Source organism: Miscanthus floridulus, chromosome 6 (genome assembly GCF_019320115.1).
Source record: "Miscanthus floridulus cultivar M001 chromosome 6, ASM1932011v1, whole genome shotgun sequence".
NCBI classification, from domain to species: Eukaryota; Viridiplantae; Streptophyta; class Magnoliopsida; order Poales; family Poaceae; genus Miscanthus; species Miscanthus floridulus.
The window spans coordinates 85,622,867-85,632,963 of NC_089585.1; positions in this window are offsets into that span (position 1 = coordinate 85,622,867).

Here is a 10,097-nt window from a genome sequence, read left to right on the forward strand (position 1 = left end):
AAGCGCACGTGACCCCTCGGGCGCATCGACCTTCCTGTCTGCTTCGGCACCCCCTCCAACTACCACAAGGAAGTCCTTACCTTCGAGGTAGTCAGGTTCGGGGGAGCCTACCATGCCATCCTGGGGTGGCCGTGCTACGCCAAGTTCATGGTAGTCCCCAACTATACCTACCTCAAGCTCAAGATGCCAGGCCCCAGCGGTATCATCATGATTGAGTCAATGTACGAACATGCATACGACTACGACGTTGAGTGCATCGAGTACACCGAGGCTCTTGCGGAGGCCGAGACCCTCATCGCCCACCTCGACCAACTCAGTGGCGAGGCGCCTGACTCCAAGCGTCGTGCGGGGGCGTTTGAGCCCGCGGAGGCCATCAAACTTGTCCCGGTCGACCCCGCCTGCCCCGACGATCGAGCGCTGAGGATCAGCGCCACCCTCGACAGCAAATAGGAAGCCATGCTCATTGACTTTCTCCGTGCGAATGTCGACATATTCGCATGGAGTCCCTTAGACATGCCGGGCATACCGAGGGAGGTCACCGAGCATGCCCTGGACATCTGGGCTGGATCTAGACCAGCAAGGCAACGCCTGCATCGCTTTGACAAGGAAAAGCGTAGGGCCATCGGTGAGGAGATATAGAAACTCTTAGCGGCTGGATTCATCAAAGAAGTTTCCCACCCAGAGTGGTTGGCTAACCCCGTGTTAGTCAAGAAGAAAAATGGGAAATGGAGGATGTGCGTAGACTACACCGGTTTGAACAAAGCTTGTCCAAAAGTCCCCTTTCCATTACCCTGAATCGATCAAATTGTTGATTCCACTATAGGGTGCGAGACCCTATCTTTCCTTGATGCGTATTCGGGTTACCATCAAATCAAGATGAAAGAGTCAGACCAGCTCACGACTTCTTTCATCACACCATTTGGCATGTACTGCTACATGACTATGCCTTTCGGCCTCAGAAATGCAGGCGCCACGTACTAGCGGTGCATGACCTAGGTCTTTGGCGACAACATTGGGTGGACCATCGAGGCCTACGTAGACAACAACGTGGTCAAGAACAGAAAAGCCAAGGATCTCGTCGATGACTTGAGGATAACCTTCAAATGCCTTAGAGAGAAGGACATCAAGCTCAATCCCAAGAAGTGTGTGTTCGGGGTCCCCCGAGGCATGTTCTTGGGGTTCATAGTCTCGGAACGCGGCATTGAAGCCAACCCAGAGAAGGTCTCGGCCATAACCAGCATGGGACCAATCAGAGACCTCAAAGGAGTACAGAGGGTCATGGGATGCCTTGCGGCCCTTAGCCGCTTCATCTCGCGCCTCGGCAAAAAAGGTTTGCCTCTGTATTGGCTCTTGAGAAAATCCGAGCATTTTTCTTGGACCCCCGAGGCCGAAGAAGCCCTCGACAGACTCAAAACACTGCTCACAAATCCTCCTGTCCTGGTACCCTTGGCCAGGGATGAGGCCCTCTTACTCTATGTTGCCACAACGACCCAAGTGGTCAGCGCTGTCGTAGTAGTAGAGAGGTAGGAAGAGGGGCATGCTCTACCCACCCAACGTCCTGTTTATTTCATCAGCGAGGTGCTCTCCGAGACCAAAGCACGCTACCCCCACATCTAGAAGCTGGTCTACGCCGTGGTCCTAGCCCGGCGCAAATTGCGTCACTACTTTGAGTCTCACCCAGTGATTGTTCTATCATCTTTTCCCCTAGGGGAGATAGTTCATAACCGGGAGGCCTCGGGCAGGATAGCCAAGTGGGCCATCGAGCTTATGGGGGAAACCTTGACTTTTGCGCCTCGAAAAGCGATCAAGTCTCAGGTCTTGGCCAATTTCGTGGCTGAGTGGACAAACACCCAACTGCCACCTGCTCAAATTTAGATGGAGTGCTAGACCCTGTACTTTAATAGATCCCTGATGAAGACTAGGGTAGGTGCAGGTCTGCTCTTCATCTCGCCCCTCAGAGTACACATGCGCTACATGGTGCGGCTCCACTTCGCCGCCTCCAACAACGTGGTCGAGTACGAGGCCCTCATCAACGGCTTGCAAGTCGCCATCAAACTTGGGGCACGGCATCTCGACGTCCAAGGCGACTCACAGCTCATCGTAGATCAAGTGATGAAGGAGTCAAATTGCCTCGACCCCAAAATGGAGGCTTACTGCAAATTGGTACGTCGCCTAGAAGACAAGTTCGACGGCCTCGAACTAAACCATGTCACGCGAAAGTACAACGAGGCTGCCGATGAGCTGGCAAAGATGGCCTCGGCTCAGGCCCCGGTCCCCCCGAACATCTTCGCCAGAGACCTCCACAAACCTTCCATCGACTACACCTTGACGACAGTGGAGGGCCCACCTGTGGGACCCATGGCAAAGCTCGATGCCCCCTCTGCTGCTGAGACCCCCTTGATCGAGCCCAAGGTCATGGAAGTCAACACCAAGCCTCCATAGACTGATCAAGATGCGGATTGGCGAATCTCGTTCCTCGATTGGCTTGATCGGGGGGAGCTTCCTGGCGACAGGACCGAAGCACGACAGCTTGCGCGCCGAGCCAAGACCTACGTCCTCTACAATGACGAATTGTACAGGCAAAGTCCCTCAGGTGTCCTCCAACGATGTATCACTGCCGAGGCGGGCCGAGCCCTGCTTTGGGACTTGCACGTAGGCGCCTACAGGCACCATGTGGTGCCTTAGACGCTCGTGCGGAACGCTTTCTGCCAAGGGTTCTACTGGCCGACGGTGGTCGCCGATGCTACCAAGCTAGTACGCTCCTGCGAAGGATGCCTGTACTATGCTCGGCAGACACATCTCCTGGCCTTGGCCCTACAAACCATCCCCATCATGTGGCCGTTTGCCGTATGGGGGCTCGACATGGTCAGGCCTCTACAAAAGGCTCCCAGGGGCTACACCCATCTACTGGTATCAATCGATAGGTTCTTCAAATGGATCGAGGCTTGTCCGATCAATCGAATCAAATCCGAGCAGGCAGTGCTGTTCTTCACTGACATTATCTATAGATTTGGGGTCCCCAACACCATCATCACCGACAACGGGACACAGTTCACCGGCAAAAAGTTCCTGACATTTTGCAACGACCACCACATCCATGTGGCCTAGTCGGCCATAGGACACCCAAGGACCAATGGCCAAGTAGAGCGTGCCAACGACATGATCCTACAAGGCCTCAAGCCAAGGATTCACAACTGGTTGAAAAAGTTTGGCAAGAAATGGCTCGCCGAACTCCCATCAGTCATCTAGAGCCTAAGGAACACTCCAAGCCGAGCCATGGGGTTCACACCTTTCTTCCTAGTCTATGGGGCCGAGGCCATCCTCCCCACTGACTTGGAATATGGTTCCTCGAGGCTACAAGCCTATAACGAACAAAGTAACCACACCACCTGAGAGGACGCCCTCGATCAACTGGAGGAAGCTCGAGACATCGCGCTACCACACTCGGCCAAATACCAGCAGAGCCTACGGCGCTATCAGGCCCGATGCGTTAGAGGCCAAGACTTGAAGGTAGGCGACCTGGTGTTGAGGCTAGCACAGAGCAACAAGGGCCGCCACAAGCTGACCCTGCCATGGGAAGGACCGTACATCATCGCCCAAGTACTGAAGCCCGGGACCTACAAGCTGGCCAACGAGAAGGGCGAAGTCTTCACCAACGCTTGGAACATTGAACAGCTACGTCGCTTTTATCCCTAAATTTCTAAGCATTGTATATGTTGTTTCTCGAAATATGATTAAAAAGCGTTCTTTAGCTGGTATAATTTTTCGAGAAATCCTCTGAGCCCATCGTGGGTCTCGGCAATACTATAACATGGTAAGGGAGACTTGGCTCTGCCTTAGCAGAACCAAGCCTCCCTCAGGGGCTAGATGGGGGACTCCCCCTAAGTCCCACGCACCATTCTTTAGTCGTTTTTTGAAAAAATTCCCACGCCAAGTCTCTAACACACTCTGACGAATCGGTTGTAAAAACCCCTCGGACCGAAGACTATTTCTTAAGCAAGAGGCCGGTTGAGTCGCGAGACGGCCTACGCCTCTGGGCTATGGCACTCCCTCACTACCTATCGCCCAAGGGATGGCTTAGGCCTCAAGGCAGTGTTTTGCAAACAAAATCTGATCAGGAGCAACAGAGAGCAGAGGCTCGAAAACTTGAGAAAAACAACTAAGAAACATAAACACTTCAAAAATAAAGGCCTCGATGGCCACAAGCGTTACGATACAAAAATAACTCCTACTCTATTTTTACATAGCCCCTGGGGCCCAGATCAAGGCTTAGGGCCTTCAGCACCGGCAGATGGTAGGAGAGGAACCACCTCCTCTTCGAAGAGCGTCACCAGCGCCATGCCAGGGCCTTCCGCCGCCTCCATCAGCTTCATGACTGCCGCGTCAGCCTCCACGTCATCATCAGGCAGGACATACCCATCACTGATGGTTGGGAGGTCGACACCGACATAGTGAGAAGAGATGATGGCCAGCGCACGCTTGACACCCGTGTGCAGTGCTCCTCGAAGCCGCTCGCGCATCTAGTTGCTCAACGTGATCAAACGGCTCCCTAGGGAGCTACCTGACTGAACACCTTCGACCTCCAAGGCATCGTAGGCGGAAAGGGCGGCACGTTTCAGTGCCTCGTGCTCCTCGATCTTGGTCTCGAGCACCATCTGCATCGTGCTGGAAGACTTGGCTGCTCGAGTAACCTCCGCCTCTGACTCTGCACCATGGAAAATGGAATGAGGTCGAGCGAGGGAAAAAACAACCTAAGTTAGGGGTAGAAGCCCATGGAACTCACCCTTGGCCTTCTGCTCCCAGCATCGGGTCTCGACCTGATAGGCCTCGGCTTTCTCCTTCTAGCGCGGGGCCTCGGCCCGGGAAGCCTCGGCCTCCTCCTTCAAGCGCTGGGCCTCGACCCGAGAAGCCTTGGCCGCCCTAGAAGCTTCACTTCCCAGCTCTGCGTCACACAAGGGAGTTAGGGAGCGAACATAAGGAAAGGAAAACAAAATGAGGGGACTAAAACTCACCCTCGACTGTCCCCCTCCAAACCACAGCCTCGGTTCGTGAGGCCTCAGCTGCAGCAAGGACCTCATCCAAGGCACCTTTCATCAGCTGGTGCGCCCTCTGTTCCGCCCCTAGCTGCCCCGCGAGAGCCGCGGCCGAGGCCGTAGCTTCAACAGCTCGGCCCCTGAAGGCATCCCGATCGCTGATTGCGCGGGTGAGCTCCTCCTCCAACTCCTTGACCCGCGCCGCCAGAGGGGCGAGCTACGTCTGGGCTGTGGCCGCCTCAACCGTCACGTCGGCACAACGAAGGCGGAGGTCCTCTACCTCCGCGCTCTGCGCCGACAGGAGCTTGTTGGCGCCGGCAAGAAGGCCCTTCTACCGCTGAAGCTAGTCCCAGATGCCCCTCTCCCACCGGAGAAAGACTGACTTCCTAAGGGACCAGGTCTCAAGCTCCTGGGGAAATAGAACAGGGGTCATTGATTGCAACAAAACCAGAAAAGGACAACGTCACACGAGAAAGGAAAACGCGAACCTGGGTGACTCCGGGCAGTTCGTCGGCCACCACGGACAGGGCCATCCGTAGCGACCACTTTGCTAGCTAGCGGTATTACTTGAAGGTGCCCTAGCGCCCGCCCTCGGCTGCGTCCTCAAGGGCGAATAGAGGCTCCCCCTCATGGTCGTCCTGGCTTCGCCATAGCACCCACAGGTGATCCCACCCATGAGGCTTGGGTCGCGCCTACACGAGGGCCAAGCTTCCCTCGTCCAAGATCGGCGCTGGCTGTTCCATGGCACCGGCCTCCTCAGCGTCGACCACCTCCCGCGCCCGAGAAGTATCATCGAAGGAGATCGGATAGACCTCCACCTCCCGGGCGCTCTCTCGCAACAACGGCGGCCCCTAAACCAAGGGTGCCACCGAGGCCTCCGCCGCCTTCATCTCCGCCTCCTGGATAGATGGCCTTGCCACCATCACGATGGCCTTGGTGATCTTGGGGGCTCCGGCCTCCGCAATTGTGGCCTCGATAGTCTTGGGGGCTCCGACCTCCGCCATCGTAGCCTCGGTGGACGCAGAAACACCGACCGCGGCCACTACGGTCTCGGCGGTCTTGGGCGCCTTGGCCTTCGTTGCCTCAGCCTCAGAGACCCTGGGGGCCTCGACAACCAAGGGCACGCTAGCCCCATCCAACTCGTGAGCCTTGCCCTCACGGGGCAGAAGCACGCCCTCCCTCATCTATGTAGGGGTCACCTCGGCAGCCCCTCCTTCAGTAGTCGGCTCCCTCGGGTCAGCCCTCGACGGCGCCGCGCCACATTGGATAGCGGCTTGTGCCTCCACCACCCAGTGGGCGGAGGAGCCGGGGCTCGCCTTGAGCGCCTTAAGGGGTGCCAAGGGAAGCTCATCCACAGGCCGCTTCTAACTAAGGAAAAATAACCTATAGGGTCAGCGTGAGACCAAAAGGCGAACAGAAGGCACTATGACCCTACCAAAAATACACCTACCTTGAATAGGGCGGCAACTGCTTCGCCACGGCAAACCTCGTCCACAAAGGCAGAGGCGGCGGTAGAGGCATCGCCTCTGTGTCCATCGGCGCCAGCCAGTCCTCAAAGGACCCTGGCGCCCTGTCGGTCCTCTACGGGGGCGGTTGCATCGCCTCTGCCACCGCTTGTTCCACCATCACCATCGAGCCCACCAGGCTGACGGCGAGTTTGCCCAACACCCGCACCTCGGGCGTGTCGCCCTCAGCCCTAGAGCAGGCAACCGCCGACCCCGGGTCTGCTTCTCCTCCTCCTCCTAGGAGTGCCAGGCTGCTTGCCAACGCCCTGGGCACCACCTCCACTATGTCAGGAAGGTGGTCTAGGGGACCTCACTCCACCTCGCCCCCATCATCCCTGTCCGAGGCCTCCGTCGATAGCGACGATGATGGGGATTCCTCCAACGGGAGACCATCCTTCCATTGTTGATGGCAGCGCTTATCTAGCTCTTCGCGCGTGAGGATTTGCTTCGTGTGCTTCGCCGCCTTGGCGTCTTTTCGCTTCTTCTACACATCGGCGTGCGCCTGGTTGATCGCCCGCCACCTCGCATCCTCAGGAATGGGTGGCGGAGAAGAGCGCATGTCCTTCATCCCCTGCAGGAACGACGGACGTGCATGAGGGAACAAGGGGTAAGGGGAGACTGAGGAGGCTCAGAGGCTACAACGGCACATGACTTACTAGCGAGAGGAACCCCCGTGATGACCGCATCACGATAGGGGTCAAGTTGCCGCCCCTCAGCTTCGCCTCTACCATCTCCCCCATCCGACGAAGAATTTCCTCATCAAAAAGGGCAGAGGAGGACATCCGGATGCCCTCAATGGGCTCACTCGGCTTTATCTCAAACAGCCGCCGCTGCCGAGCCATCAGTGGCAGCACCCTCCGGTGGTGGAAGGCGGCCACGACCACAGCCACGGTGAGACCGTGGCCCTGCAGCCTCGCCAGCCCCTCCAGAAGCGGCTGTAGCTTGGGTTGGTCGTCCTTCAGAACGCCGTACTTCCATCTCTCCAGGCAACTCCCCACAATCCGCCCAGTGTAGGGGGGAAGTCCTCCATCGTCATTGCGAAGGTAGAACCAACTCGTGTACCACCAGTGATTGGATGACACGAGTTGGGCTAGGATGTAGACGTGTAGGCAGTCCTGGCGCACTTGGAGAGTGCAGCCGCCGGCCCTCGTCGCCTTCCTCGTACCCAACGTGCCTATCGGCTTGGTAGTGTGCCCCGCCTGGAATAGGTGGAGCCACAACTCCCAATGGGGAGCAATCCCCAAATACCCCTCACAGACGGCAACAAAGATAGCCGCCTGAGCGATGGAGTTGGGATTGAAGTTGTGGAACTCCATGCCATAGTAGTGCGGGAGCACCCGCATGAACCGATCTGCCAAGACGCCGAGGCCGCGCTCGTGAAAGGAGACGAAGCTCATGACGTAGCCATCATGAGGCCTTGGCTCTAGCTCGTCGTATGGAGCAATCCACTTCGGCTTGGTGGGGTCTGTCACCGGGCGAAGGAGTCCACCGTCGACAAGCGACTGAAGCATCTCCTTGGTGACGTCCGACGGATCTCAAGGGTCCACCTCGACAACGACGATGTCGCCGGCCATGAGTGAAATGGAGGAATCGGATGCGGCGGTGAGTTCTCTCTCTCCCACGCTCTCGCTTTTTTCTCGCTTTCTCCCTAGGCTTGCTCTTCTCCCCTCTACTTCCCGACACCCGCTGCTCTAGCGATGGCTCGACAGAGGCAGTGCTAATGTAGGCAAGGTAAGACGAGGAGGGGCAAGACTCTTTGGGTATTTATGCAGGGAGGAGGCAAAACAAACAGGTGACGAAATTGGGAAAGTTTCCCCCTCGATCCGGCGCAGTTAACCATGAGCTGATTTCGCCGGCCCACGCGCCCATGTCTTCCTCATTAAATGCGAGAACAGTTACATCCCATCCACCACGTCATGCTCGACCACTACGGCAGCAGGTGTCATTTCGCCTCCCCAGAAAACCACCTCAAAAGGCGCGCCACCCATTGCCGAGCCAACAGGGAAGATATTCCCCCTAGCCTATTCCTTTCATATGAAGGAACTAGGCTCTAAGCCTATTACGGTCCAGGGGTTCGAAGGCTGGGCTCCAAGGGGTTTCGACAGCCGCCCTAGGATAATAGAGTCAGGAACGACCGCGGGGGAGCCTATACGAGGCCAAGACCCAAGCAAGCGAAACGCTTGGGATGCCCAAAGTCGTGTCTGAGACCGGCAGGAAGGTCTCTGAATGGGATCCCACCGTAGGGAGGCAACGAGCCACCGAGGCCCAACGAACGGCCTCGGCACCCACTAGAGAAATCCTTTGGTACTCTTGGAGTGTGTCTCTAGACCGCTAGCCATCCCCTAGTGAACGGGGTTCGGGCCTCCACTCGGACTACCCGATAACAACTCACCGGAAGTGCCACCGCTCGTGCCCACCGAGGGTAGCGAGGCACATTCCACCCCTCCTTTCGAGCAAAAAGGAAGCATGAGGGTCGTACAAAAAGTCAGGGGAACCCCCGACGGCCTTCTCGCTCTATGCAGAGGCTAAGGGGCTCTTCCTACAACCTTGCCGAGACCCAGCGACCCTGGCTCGCACTCGAAGGGGCTCGACAAAACAAACCCTCCTTCTGAGCAAAAAGGAAGCGTGAGGGTCATACAAAAAGACAGGGGAGCTCTTGACGACCCTCTCGCCCTATGCAGAGGCTAGGGGGCTCTTCCTGCAGATACGCCAAGACCCCACGACCCGGGCTCGTGCCCAAAGGGGCCTCGACAAACAAACCCTCACGTGCGAGGGGCGTATAAAAAGCTAGGGGAACTCCCGATGGCCCTCTCGCTCCACGCAGAGGCTAGGGGCTCTTCCTACAACCTTGCCAAGACCTATAGCTCTGGCTCACACCAGAATGGGCTCGGCAAACAAACCCTCCATCCGAACGAAAAGGATATGTGAGGGTCAGATGAAAAAGCCAGGGGACCCCTGACCACCCTCTTGCTCCTGGCGGAGGCTCGGGGGCTCCTCCTGCACCCAAGACAAAGACAAACAGTCTAAGTCCACGCTGGAAGTTTCATTACAAATACGATAAAGGGCACCAAGCCTATTACGGTCTAGGGGTTCGAAGGCTGGGCCTCTAGAGGTTTCGATAGCCACCCCAGGGCAACAGAGTCAGGGATGACCTTGGGGCGAGCCTATGAATGGCTGAAGCCTGAGCGAACAATTGCTTGGGATGGCCTAAGTCATGTCCGAGACCAGCAGGGAAGTCTCTGAATGGGATCCCACCATAGGGAGGCACCAAGCCACCAAGGCCTAGCGAACGGCCTCGGCACCCACTAGAGAAACCCTCCGGTACTCTTGGAGTGCGTCTCTGGACCGCTAGCCGTCCCCTAGCGAATGGGGTATGGGCCTCCACTCGGACTCACCCAATAACAGCTCACCGGAAGTGCCCATGCTCGTGCCCATCGAGGGTAGCCTGGCACATTCCACCCCTCCTTCCGAGCGAAAAGGAAGCGTGAGGGTCGTACCCAAAGTTAGGGGGACCCCTAATGGACCTCTCGCTCCGTGCGGAGGCTAGAGGGCTTTTCCT